Raw genomic sequence first — 14731 nt, 5'->3', positions numbered from 1 at the left:
GATGTTAACTTTCTGTCTCAGTGATCTGTCTAATATTGATGTTGAAGTCTCCCACTATTATTGTGTGGGAGTCCAAGTGTCTTTATAAGTCTTATATATCTGGGTATTCCTGTATTTGGTGCGTATATATTTAGAATCTTTAGCTCTTCTTGTTATACTGATCCTTTTATTATGTAATATCCTTCTTTGCTTCTTTTGATCTTTGTTGCTTTAAAGTCTATTTTATCAGCAAAAATTGCAACTCCTGCTTTCTATTTATTTATTTATTTTTGCTCTCCATTTGGTTGGTAAATTTTTCTCCATCCCTCTGTTTTGAGTCTTTGTGTATCCTTGCATGTGAGATGGATCTGGATGTAGCATACCAATGGGTCTTGGCTTTTTTTGCCTGTCTGTGTCTTTGGAATCAGGGATTTAGTCGATTTAAATTTAGAATTAATAACGATATATGTGAGTTTGATATATCTTTTATATCTTTGTTATATCTTTTATAATAAGCCAGTAAACATGCTTACCTGAGTTCTGTGAGCTGCTTTAGCAAATTAATCGAATCCAAGGATGGGACTGTGGGATCCCCAGTTTATAGGTGGTCATTCAGAAGCACAGGCAAAATAACCCGGGGCCTGCAAATGGTATCGGAAGTGGGATCCCTCAACCTGTGAGATCTCACACTGTCTCCAGGTAGTGTCAGAATTTCCAGGTAGTGTCAGAATTGAACTGAATTAGAGGATATTCAGCTGGTGTCTGCTGGATAACTGATTGCTTATGTGAAAGTAAGTAATTCAAAATCTAAGCTGTTGGAACTTCAAAATATTTTGAGCCTGAAAGGAATGTGATTATAGGACCTCAGTCACATAACATAGCTGTAACCTTTGTTTCTCTTATTAGATTTGTCTTCTCTCTTACCCACATAGTTTTATAAAATGTTGTAAATGATTAAAGGGCACCTAGGAAGACCCATTCCCTCTTCCCTGTAGATTAACTGCCCTCTTACCTTTCTTACACACAGACTATCATGTCTAAGATGAAATGTTAAAAACACTCTTTTAAATTGAAAAGGAAATGTAAACAAGCTGTAATTCATCAGATTGCTGTAATTCATAAACCAGCCTTGTATAGAAAATGCTATAATCCTAATAAATTTGTTTTCTGCCTATATAACCAAGACCTTAACTTTGAATTTGGGAGCACAGGCTCCATTTCTCTGGAGTTCATGTTTCCCAGCTTTTCACTTGAATAAAGCTGGATTCTGATCTGTTCGATTATTTCAAGTTAACACTTGCTTGATTTCTGGGGAAAAAAACCCCACACATTTCACAGAAGTCTACTGTGTTGATTGTTGCTGGGTTAGAGAACAGAAAAAGCACTTCGAGTGTGTTTTTTCCATAGAGGCGGCCTTCAGTGGTCATGGTGGCTTTGGTGGTAGCCATGCTACCGTATATAATTCAGCCATGGCTTCTTTTAATACTGGCAAGGTTTCATGTTTTACGTTTTTCATTTTTTGGAATTTTTATAAATAGTATTTAAGGCTATGAGATCAGAATGAATCTACCAATTGCAGACATTTATTAAATGTCTATCATCTAAAAATTTAAATCTACTTACATCTTCTTTTTCGACACTCTCATTCAACACTCATTCACTTCAGTGTTTTCAAATATAATACATACAGATAATGACCAAATTTATATCTTGCTGCACTCACTTCTAAACTCTGGGACCTTATTTTTGATTGTATAGTTTAAATCTCTTTTTACATCTTTGACATTAAAAATTCAGTGTATCTGAAATTAAATTTGCTCTCCTTCTAACGTTCCTAATGGTATCTCCATTGTTCTGGCTTTTTTTTTTTTTTTATACTTTAAGTTCCGGGGTATATGTATAGAATGTATAGGTTTGTTACATAGGTATACACATGCCATGGTGGTTTGCTGCACCCATCAACCCATCATCTACATTAGGTATTTCTCCTAATGCTATCCCTCCCCTAATCCTCCGTCCCCCAACAGGCTCTGGTATATGATGTTACCCCTCCCTGTGTCTAGGTGTTCTCACTGTTCAACTCTCACTTATGAGTGAGAAAATGTATGGTTTTCTGTTCCTGTATTAGTTAGCTGAGGATGATGGTTTCCAGCTTCATCCATGACCCTGCAACAGACATGAACTCATCCTTTTTTATGGCTGCATAGTATTTCACGGTGTACGTGTCCCATATTTTCTTTATCCATTCTATCATTGATGGGCATTTGGGTTGGTTCCTATAAATACAACTTACAAGGGATATGAAGGACCCCTTCAAGGATAACTACAAACCACTGCTCAAGGAAATAAGAGATAACACAAACAAATGGAAAAACAATCTATGCTTATGGATAGGAAAAATATCGTGAAAATGGCCATACTGCCCAAAGTAATTTATAGATTCAATGCTATCACCATCAAGCTACCATTGACCTTCTTCATAGAATTAGAAAAAACTACTTTAAATTGCATGTGGAACCAAGAAGGAGCCTTCACAGCCAAGACAATCCTAAGCAAAAAGAACAAAGCTGGAGGCATCATGCTACCTGACTTCAAACTATACTACAAGGCTACAGTAACCAAAACAGCATGGTACTGGTACCAAAACAGAGATATAGACCAATATAACAGAACAGAGGCCTCAGAAATAACATCACATATCTACAACCATCTGATCTTTGACAAACCTGACAAAAACCAGCAATGGGGAAAGAATCCCCTATTTAATAAATGGTGTTGGGAAGACTTGCTAGCTATAAGCAGAAAACTGAAACTGGACCCCTTCCTTACTATACAAAAATTAACTCAACATGGATTAAAGACTTAAATGTAAGACCTAAAACCATAAAAAACCCTAGAAGAAAACTTAGCACCATTCAGAACATAGCCATGGGCAAATATTTCATGAGTAAAACACCAAAAACAATGGCAGCAACAGCCAAAATCGACAAATGGGATCTAACTAAACTTAAGAGCTTCTGCACAGCAAAAAAAACTATTATCAGAGTAAACAGGCAACCTATAGAATGGGAGAAAATTTTTACAATCTATCCATCTGACAAAGGGCTAATATCCAGAATCACAAGGAACTTAAATTTACAAGAAAAAAACAACCCCCCCCATCATAAACTGGGCAAACGATATGCACAGACACTTCTCAAAAGAAGACATTGAGGTAGCCAACAAACATATGAAAAAAAGCTCATCATTGCTGTCATTAGAGAAATGCAAATCAAAATCATAATAAGGTACCATCTCACACCAGTTAGAAGGGCAATCATTAAAAAGTCAGGAAACAACAGATGCTGGAGAGGATGTGGAGAAATAGGAACACTTTTACACTGTTGGTGGGAGTATAAATTGGTTCAACCATTGTGGAAGACAGTGTGGCGATTCCTCAAGGATCTAGTACCAGAAATAGCATTTGACCCAGCAATCCCATTACTGGGTATATACCCAAAGGATTATAAATCATTCTACTATAAAGACACATACACACACATGTTTACTGCAGCACTGTTCACAATAGCAAAGACTTGGAATCTTGTTTACTTTTAAAGCAAAAACCATTTGAAAATTTTCAGGTACATAGTATAAGGTAAAGCTCTAAATTTATCTTTTACAAAATGGCTATTCAGTTTTTAGGAAAGCTATCTTTTTCCCACTGATTTGAGGTGCTGCCTTTATCATTAGCAAACCAATATATATACGTAAACTGGTTTCTGGATTTCCTAATCTGCTCCATTAGTCTTCTTGCTCTTTCAGGTAACTCATCATTTTAATTATAAAGGCTTTACATTTTACATCGTCTTTTCCAGGATTTACTTGGCATCCTGTTTGCTTATTTTTCCTTATAAGCTTTAAAATCAATTTTTACTACCTCTTCCTCAGAATAAAAGGACCTACTGGCATTTTTATTAGAATATTTAAAAACTTTTATAAATAAACATAAAATGCATTGACATCTTCTTGATGCTGATTCTTTAAAAATGTCAGTTGACAAAAAAGTAGTTCAAGTTTACTTTTGTGTTTTTAAAAATTGTTTAAATTCATCATGTAATTTTTACTCATTTAACCTCTACATTATCTTTGTTGTTGCTACTGAAAACGTATCTACTCTTTAATTACATCTTTCAATGGGAATTTGCTTATATATAAAGAACATTGATTTTTGCATATCAATCTTATATCTGTAACTTTGCTTAATTATCTGTCATAGTTGTCCCATCAACTTTCATGGGCTTTACAGACATATTATATTCTTTGTATTTAAAAAAAGTTCCAACTTTAAGTCTCCAATACTTTCTCTTGCCTAATGCTACCAGCTAATGATCACTAATACTATGTTAAATAGCAGAAGCAACAGAGATAATCCTTGTCTAGTTGCAGATTTTGGTAGTAATGCCTCTAGTGTTACACCTTAACAAAGGGATTTAGGCTTTAGGGCAGTGATGGATATAATTTATCATGTTAAGGAATTATCTATTGATTTACACATGGCCATAAACATGGGAACAAGAGACACCATAGACTACTAGAGAGAGGAGGGAGTAGGGGATGGGTTGAAAAACTAACTGTTTGGTACTATACTCTGTACCTGGGTTCAACATACCCACATAACAATCCTGCACATGTACCCCTTGTATCTAAAATAAAAGCTGAAATTACGAGAGAGAGACCGAGACAGAAACAGAGACTGACAGACATTATTCCAGGTAGGAATTGTATTTTTAGTAGAGACAGGGTTTCACCATGTTGGCCAAGCTGGTCTCAAACTCCTGACCTCAGGTGATCCGCCCGCCTCAGCCTCCCAAAGTGCTGGGATTACAGGCATGAGCCAATGTGCACAGCCATTAAAACTTTTGTGGAAAAAGAATAATACTCTAATTTTTAAACTTCTTCCTTCATTTTAGCTTTTACACTCCAGTAAAGTCAATGAGGATATATAGCATTTCCTTAGAAAATACAGCGTTTCCTTAGAAAAACTACAGTTTAAATACAGCAACAAGAAAAGTAGTGGGTTTAGATTAAAAGCAGAAATCGTACACTCTGCTGCTTGTCCTTAGCTCTTCTTATTTGACATTTGGAGGAGGTTTTAGCTTTAAGGTAAAGGAAAAAAGAATACAGTATGCATGATGTTTAAAAAGGAACCAAATACATTTCCACGTTGAAGTCTTGAATAACTCTGATTGGAAGATGGTATTTCAGAACACTTTAACTGAAGTCAAAGTGGCTCCTAATTTACAAATTGGTTGTATTTTAGGGTATTTTTGAGTTGGCTGTTAGAAAATCACCAATTTCCCACAGGAAACAATGCAAAAAGCAGTCTGGTTCTACAGTGGATATTTTAATAAGAGCACAGTACTAAATTCTGGTACTAAAGTATGGTAACTGAACAGTTCAAAACAAAACAAAAAAACAGTGAGTTTCAAGTAAGAGCATGGAAAATACAACCCAGTATGCGATGCTAGTAATCAAAAAACCTGCTCCCTCTTCATCGGCCAGGAGATAACCTCACCTCTAATACTAGCGGTTACAACCTTTTGGAGGCATTGACAGCTAAGGCATATTTATGAATTGTGCATGTGTGTGTTTATATGTGCAGTAATGTAATGGCAGAGAGAGGAAATTAGTGCAGATTTTCCTTAAGTCAGGAATTTTTTAATATACTCAATGGTGGTTTATGGGTGGTTGTGAGAACTGAATTAATACCTGATACTGTATCTTCAGAACCTAAGGAAGTGTTGAGAACAAAGCAGATGGTTTAATAAAAACTACTGAATTTTTGCAAAATGATATTCTTACATAATTCGGTTCTTAAGTTCAAAATTCTGTTTACCATTACTAGGCTCATTGTGTTCCTTTCACTACTGTAAAACCCTCTGCCAGCCTTTCTTAACTAGGGTTTCTCATCTGAACCAATGAACACAGAAAATGATATTAGTGACTATTTCTCAATTCCCCCAAGGATAGTACATAACTATATTTATCTAGATACATAGGTAAGAAGTCAATAATTCCACACAAATTGAGCCTTTATAGTATTAGGGTGTTCTTTCCCAACTGAGAAAGGCTGTTAGATTAATCAATATTTATAAATGTTCTATGATGGTTTCATATGTGATTAAAGAATAAAATAACTATGCAATAATAGTCCCATATGTTCAATTTTACAATATGGGTACATATACAAGCAGTAAGTTAAAATCTTGGCAAACTGGTTACCTTTATCTTAGTACCGAAAAGTATAGTTCACAAATTATAACCACTTGAAAGGCAAACCACAAAGGAAATTGTTAGGGAACACCCAAAAGCAATTTTGAAAAAAGTAAAATCTCCACAATTTGTCATATGGTAACTTCCTACATATTAAAAAAAAATGCTTACTTTTTATTTTATACAGGACACAAATTTATTCTATTTTATTCTACTTAAACATGAAATCAACAAGATTTATTAAAATGAGTATAGGGCCCAAATCCTGCATCCATGAACAATGATGATCTCTTATAATTTAGAATTTCAAGTTTATAATTTTGTTTCCATTAATGCATATTCTTTCAATTTCATACCTCTATTTATGACCATTGTCATTTCTAAAGTCTGTACCTTAGTTTGCCTCTTAAAAATCTGTTTCCTTTAAAATTAATATGCTATTTCAAAACGTTTTAGACCTAACAAAAAGACTTTCTTTCGGTTAAACAGCTTTTTTTTTGTACTTATAAATGATTTTATGGTTTAAAAAAAAAAAGGAAGAAAAAAGGTACAAAGCACCAAAGGATGGTAACTGGTGAGCTGCAAAAAATAAATTAAAAAAAAAAAAAATCTAGTAAGGCTTCAGAAATATCACACCAGTAACAAAGTATATTCCTGTATCCTGCTTAGTTTTATAATTTTCCATCATACATAGGTACCTCTTTTATTTATGTGAATAAAAAAAATCAAGCTACAGATCTATGTAAATGGCCTCATTTCTAAATTGTAGCGAGACTCAAAGCTACAACTAATTGCTCAGATTTCTGCATTCTAAGATATGAATTCATTTTCCATCCCAACTCGCCTTAGGGAAAAAAGGAGCAGAACTACTCTGAAAGCTCTTATAGAAACTACATTTTCAGGAAATTAAAAAAAAAAAATCACACTCTTACATTATATTCATTTTCCTGCTTTTCACTAAGAAACAAAAGTCATCACAATACAACTCAGTTTTACCCAAAAATTTATTATCACTCTTTGCCTGTGTTAGAAAGTGTTGAGAAAAAAAACAAAACAAAACTGTCTTTTTCTAAGAAATCGCTTTCACTGTGGAAGTGAAAATGGAACACTGGGCAACCTAGAAGGGATAGACATATATTTCCATGGCACGTTTTCAACTGAGCAACAGTAGACCCAGAAAATATATAGAGTGCCACTATTTTTTTTTGCTATTGATGAACTGTAAATACTGAATATATAAAAATTAATGGTAGGGAAAAATACTTCTTTAAACTCTATTCAGTTGATTTTTCAAAGAGTTTTCACTATTTCCTAAAATCAGGCAAATTTTTACCAATTTGAAAAACATCTCAGAGTGATCTCCTTGCAAATAGTTCATTATCAGGTGTACATTTAAATAAACTCAGTTTGCTTTCATTTTTTAATGAAAAAAAGACTGAACTGGAATTTCTTCACTTTGTACTTTGGAGCTACTTTTTAACTGATTTCCATGAAAAAAGTTACACTTTTTTAAGGTCTAAGTCAAAAATATTGACTTACTGTAGCGAAATTAGGCAAGAAACATAATTTTAAGATTACCCAGAAAGAGCCAATTAACATTTGGGGAAATATATTATATATATATATGAATGCTAATTGGGATTTGGTGTGTACACGTGTGTACACACACACACACACACACTCTCTCTCTTTCTAGTTTCTCCCTCATACATGTAAAGATAAATGTATAGTTTAGACACAGACCTTTTACAAGAATGAATTTTTTTGATGTGTTGGTCTGTATCTTGTTGTCATTTATTACTATTTAATGTAAGCCTCTGCTGACAATCATCCAACACTTGATACTGATTTAAAATAATGACTATATTACTATCTTTCATCTGAAACCTGTGAAAGCTCTCTGATGCTGACCAAGCTTAACAATCTACATACAGAACTTAAAGTGTTTTAAAAATATGCCTAAAAAATATTGTAAAGAAATACTGCTAACAGTGGTTATGTGACCTCTGCATGTTGTGATCCTAGTTTTTCTTTATATGCTTTCCAGTATTTTCAAAATTTTAGACCATATTTTATAATCAGAAAACTATTAAAATTCTTCTTACCAAAAATCCAACTTCATACGCATAATACAAACAAAAGTATTACGAAAAACAAAATAAAATACAACAAAAGAATCTCAGAATAAAAGAAAAAATCCAAAAGAAAACCCACAAAAATACTAACATGGGTCTCTTACGGTAATTTTTTCCTTATCTTTTTCTATATTATACCAAGTTTCTTTGTCAAAATAATTATCTCCGTAATTGAAAAAGACTACTTTTAAATATGCAATTTCATTAAATCCTCAGCCTCTTCACTAAATAGCCATATAGCATGTTCATGTTCTACCTGAAAACTGACCATCGGAGGAGGGCACTGCCTTCCCTAGAGCACTGTTAAGAAGCGCTGTTTTCTCTCCTACACTCCAGCACTGTTGGGGCTTGTGGTGAGGCAGATGTCCTTGCTTGTCACTACCACTATTTATCACAGTGCCTCCTACTTCTTCCCTACAGCACAGTTTCCTTAAGGCTGTGCCAGCAGATTATTCCACACTCTACCTATCTTGATTACCAGGGTTACAATTCTTAATTGTCCCCCTTCAGCCACTGAAAAATTTGGTAATGGACTTATTATTTTTCCACCTCTACTCTTTTAATTATTCTTGATTTAAATTAACAATCCACCCAACATCTGGTAAGCTAAGCTTATCTTCTGCCCCTATAATCACACTTTAGGCCGTAAGATCTCAATCCCAAGCATTTTATAATCTGAACAACCCTTCCTATTTCTGGATCACTTCCCCTAATACCTCTACTCTTAATACTTCTTCCCAAACAGGGAAGATAGGGTCAGTGGATTAGACTGACCCTGTCTTAGACCACTAAGCAGATTAGACCACTGAACCTAACACCTTTTTTTAAAGCATGTATCATTTACCACTAAATCTTAATTTCTCACCACTCTAATCCCTGCCTTGCCCCTTTCTCACTGTCAGTACTCACCTGACAAAACCCCAAACCTGTTAAATCCAACTCTCTGACTATTCCATAACTCTTACCAAGTAGCTGAACAAGACTGAAGAAAAACATACAACTATTCTGGTTGTTTTCACTTTAAGTTCATGACCACAAACCTCAAAGTGGGCCCTCTGTGCTGCCAGGCAATCACACTGCTCCCCTTTACAGCAACAGGCTTTGAAAAGGAGTTGACTTAGTTGCTATCTCCATTTCCTCCCCTCCCATTCTCTCTTGAAGGTACTTTGTCTGATCAGGCTTTCATTCTCATCACCCTTCTTAGTCCCAGTAGCGTTTAGCAGCGTTGATTAATCCTTCCTGTTTAGGTTTCTTTACAAGGCTTCTAAAACAACATATGGTTGTATCTTTCTTCCCACCTCGCTGGCCACTCCACTTGGCTGCTTCTGCCTCCTGACCACCCCAAGGGCTCAGTTCTCAGGACTCCTATCCTCTGTCAATACTCGGTCTCTGAGCAAACTGTGTATTAAATATGACTTTAAATAACATATATAATCTGATGACACCCAAATTTCTATCTTCCACCCCAACCTGCTACCTGAACTCTAGAGAGATAAGCATGTATCCACCACTCTCTGCCCTGCTCACTGCACTCCAGTTGCACTGTCCTTCTTGTTGTTCCTCGTATCTGGCATATCCTGCCTCAATGTTTATATTTGAAGTTCCCTCACCAGGGATATTCTTCCTCTGAACAGTCTCATGTCCCTCTCCTCCACCATTTAGTCTCTGGTTGGTTATTATCCTATGTGGAAGACTTTCCAAGCCCTTCTAAAATAGCATCTTCTTACCCGACTCTATGGCATCTGTCACCAGCTGACAGTCCATTATTTATTTGCATGTTCATTTGCTTTACTGGCTGTCTCCCTATTAAAATGTAAGATCCATGAGGGCAGGCTATTTACTCATGTTGTTTACTGCCTGGCAAAGTGGGTACTAAAACATTTGTTGAATTTTAAGATACATGAAACTTTTCTGTTATCTCCAAAGGGTGGGATTATGAGAACCTTTCAATAGGTCAGTTATACATGTCAGTATTGTTTGAAATGTTTACAACAAGCATGTTGATATAGTTTAGATATGTGTGCCTGCCCACATCTCATGTTGGATTGCAATCCCCAATGCTGGAGGTGGGGCCTGGTGGGAGGTGTTTAGATCGTGGGGACAGATCCCTCATGGCTTGGTGCTTATGTTTACAATTGCTAGTGAGCTCTTTCAAGATTTAGTCATTTAAAAATGTGTGGCATCTTTCCCCCATATCTATTTCTCTCTCTCACCATGCTACATGCCTGCTCTGCCTTCACCTTCCACCATAACTGTAAGCTTTCTGAGGCCTCCCCAGGAGCTGAACAGATGCAGCACTATGCTTTCTGTAAAGCCTGAAGAACTGTGAGCCAATGAAAACTCTCTTCTTTATAGATTACCAAGTCGCAGGTATATCTTTATAGCAATGCAAGAACTGACTAATACACATGTATTACTTTGGTTATCAGGGAAAAAAAGAGCAAATAATAAAAATATTAAAGCTCAACAATAACAAAAAGGAATCCAATTATATGATCTGAAACTATGTATTTATGTAAGTTAAAGAGAAGTTTATAAGTAGGTCAGTAGGACCTAGACAAGGATGACAAATAAGTTTTACCTTTGAAGTCAGCTATAGTTGGCTGGCTGTGGTTGCTTGAAGCACTATATCAAAAGGGACACTGAAGCTAAGTCAGTTTTAGCAGGCAGAAGTACCATAACGAGGGATATTTTCCAGGAAAACAGAAGGAGTGGGAATAGTGGCATTCATGCTAGATGAATTCCTATGCCAGATGAATGCCACTCCATGAAGTTAAATCCAGATGTGGACTATTTTCAACCCTTTCTTTTCAGTTGGCTGCTCCCAAGAATGCCTATTTGTACACTCTTTATCTACTTGAAATTTCCATATAAATGTAAGAGATCTCAAACTTATATCCAAAACAGAACTTCTGATCTATAGTCCCCTTCAAAAACAAAAACATTACCTTTCTCCCAGTGCCCTCTCTTTCAGTAATGACACCTCATTCACTCAGTTGCCCAGATAAAAACTCTAGAGACTATCCTTAATTCCCTTCTTTCACTCAACCCTGACCCATACATTCATATTCTCAAGCAAATCTTGTTAGCTATACCCCAAAGCATTTTCCAACTTTATCTGTGTCTCTCCATATCTAAGGTTAGTGCCTAAGACCAAGCCACCATGGCATCTCATCTGGTCCACTTTAATCTAATAGCCTTCTAGCTGGTCTGCCTGTTCTCACTTGCGCCCCCTTATAATCTATTATCCACATGACAGCCAAAATCATTTTTTAAAATGAATATCAAATAATGTCACATCCTTATTGTGTCCCATTGCACTTGTAAAAAATCCAAACTCTTAACCCAGGTAATCTTCCCCAGCCTATTTCTCCAACTTTACCTCAAACCACTCTCCTCTTACTCCCTATGCTTCAGCCATACTGGCCTCCTTTCAGTATCAAAGCTGTTTTCACCATAAGACCTTTCTACCAACTGATCCCTAGACTAGAATGTTCTTCCTCTGACAAGCTTTTCTTACGACAATAAGATCTCAGGTTAAAGGTGCCTTCTTCAGAAGTCTTCCAGATCTACTCAATTTAAAGTAGAACTCAATCACTATCATATAATCATATCTTAAATCTACACAATACAAATAACTATTTGACATCTGAGCAGTCTAATTTATTAATTTGTTTGTTGTCTCACTCCCCATCACAATATAGGATCAAGACAGTGAAGATCTTGTCTTTTTAAGATTAAGTAGGTGAGAGGGCCTACTTAATAAATATTTAGTGAAGATAATTTGTGCAGTTTTCTTAATGTGTGTTATATTCAGTACAACAAGTTTCTCTTGTGGTGTCTGTGTGTGTTTATTTAGTTAAATTAGAGAAATAAATGAATGAGAACAGAACTAAGAATTCCCAATTTGGAATTAAAGTAATTCTCTGAGGTTGAAAAAGACCCACAAATTTATTTTGATTCAAATTCAAAGTGTACCAACTTTTTTTTTTTTTTTTTTTTTTTTTTTTTTTTTTTTTNAGAATTAGGTGCTGACTTTAAAACAATGAAAAACCATTTGCCCTAATGGAGCTCCAGAGTTATAATAAACAGGCTATAGCAAGTAAATGTCATGAAAAGGGTACTACAGTAGAAGGTGCTATAGGTACACTTAACTCAGCCTGGGAGGTAGAGCATCAGGAAATGCTTCCCAAAGAAGTGCCATTTAAACTGAATCTGATCTAAAGGATGAGTAGTTGTGATACATACACATGTGTTGGTGGGAAGGGATGGGGGTGGGGCAAGGAAGACATGAAGTATAAGGGTATTTTAAACAGAGGAAATATGAGCAAAGCCCAGAATCCAGAGAACTGATAATATACTCAGGGGACTAAAAATAATTTACTGTGGCTGAAGAGCAAAGTATGAACTGAGAAGTACTGAGAAAGACCAAAGAGGTCAACAAGGGTAATATCATGAAGCCCTATTACGGAGTTCAGACTTTATCCTAAGGGTAGGAGTCATTAGAGGATTAAAGTAATTTTTATATGTAACATAACCCTCATTAATAAAAGATAATTTTAGCCAATGTGAAGTGTTTAGAGGGAGACAGAGAGGTTGATGTGGAGATTGCTACAGTTTTCCAGGCAAGACATAATTGTAGCCAGAATTAGCACAGTAAGAGCAGAGACATAAGTGAATATTAAGATCTTACTCTGAGAAGTATTTAAGCAATTAGGTGAACACTAAAAGCACAAATAAAGAGGTATAGTTGTAATACTGAATAAATTACCAAAAGTCAGATTTCACAGAATATGGGACATCTAAGCTGAACTTTCAAGGAGTACAGTAAGATTTCCAAAGAAAAGAAGGTATTTCAAACTATATGAAATCCATTTTTTTCCTTTTTATATAGAGGCAGGCTCTCACTCTGTCACCCAGAGCGGCACCATCATAGCTAACTGCAGCCTTAAACTCCTGGGCTCAAGAGATCCTCCTGCCTCAGCCTCCCAAGTAGCTGCAACTATAAGTACACAACCACCATGCCCAGCTAATTTTTATTTTTTTGTAGAGACATGATGAGATCATGTTGCCGAGGCTGGTCTTATACTCTCCTGGTCTCAAACAATCCTCTTGTCTCAGCCTCTCAAAGTGCTGGGATTGTACTTGTAAGCCACTGTGCTGAGCCTATAACAGACTTTTATAGAGCAGGGCTATTTCCTTGTTCAAATAATTTGAAAAAATTAAAAAATAATCTGTGTGTTTAAAACATATATCTTATTTTTTTAGGCAGAAACTCTCTAAAAATCTCCATTTATGACTAATCGTACATTACGATTCCATCATACTCTATTAATCAATTCTAATAAACTACCAGCTATAAGAATCATGAGGGTCTGGTCTCTAGCAGCTCTCTGTTATCATTACAAAAAAGTTTTCTTGACAGTAAAATCACAATGAAAAAATAAAAACAGTTAAGACATATGCAGTGTATATGTACATTTCTAAATAACTGAAGACTTTAAAATAATGGAATATATTGTCATATCATTATGATAAAAATTAAACAATAAAATATATCTCAGGGTGAGTTAAACTTAAAAGATAACCACAATATAATCTAATTCAACAAACATTTATTGAGAATTTACACACCTACACAAGTCTATCTTTCCGTATACATTGGCACTAGAGTAGACAATAGAAAGATAAAGAGCTAGGAGACAGATGCTTCCTCAAAAATTTTGTAAGCCAGATAGGAAGACAGACATAATTCATTTCAGGAAGCATTTTTACAAGACTTCTGCAATGATAATGTGACTTTATAAATAAAAATGGTTCTAGTAGAGACTTTGATATTCTTTTACATTTAATAATGTAAGATGCAGATGTCAAAGGAATAATACACTAACTATAGTGAATATATTTTATATTCCCATAATTTTACTCTATAGATGTAATGTTGGATTCAAGAAAATTACTACTGATTTGAACTATGTCCAAAAAGTTTAACTGCCAAGTATCAAAAAGAAAAGACTGTAAGTAAGAAATACATGGCAAACACAGAAAACATATGAAGATTAAAAGAGAATATGGCTGAATGCAATGGCTCATGCCTGTAATTCCTGCATTTTGGGGGGCTGAGGTGGGCGGATCACCTGAGTTCAGGAGTTCAAGACCATCCTGGCCAACATGGTGAAACCCCATCTCTACTAAAAATACCAAAATTAGCCAGGCAGTAATGTGCAGCTGTTGCAGGTGACTGTAATCCCAGCTAGTAAGGAGGCTGATGCAGGAGAACTGCCTGAACCCAGGAGGCGGAGATGGCTGTGAGCTGAGATCATGCCACTGCACTCCAGCCTGGGCAACAGAGCAAGACTCCG

The 14731-nt window shown here is 35.6% G+C and overlaps 1 protein-coding gene across 2 annotated transcripts in view; it reads right to left on the bottom strand.

Annotated features, from left to right (window-relative positions):
• Window positions 1-14731, bottom strand: part of SLC30A7 (solute carrier family 30 member 7) — a 75363-nt gene that overhangs the window by 34184 nt on the left and 26448 nt on the right. The window lies entirely within an intron of this gene.

This window comes from Cebus imitator, unplaced genomic scaffold, assembly GCF_001604975.1.
Source record: "Cebus imitator isolate Cc_AM_T3 unplaced genomic scaffold, Cebus_imitator-1.0 Scaffold199, whole genome shotgun sequence".
Lineage (NCBI taxonomy): Eukaryota > Metazoa > Chordata > Mammalia > Primates > Cebidae > Cebus > Cebus imitator.
Note: the sequence above shows the minus strand (reverse complement) of the source record. Positions and strands in the feature narration are given on the sequence as shown.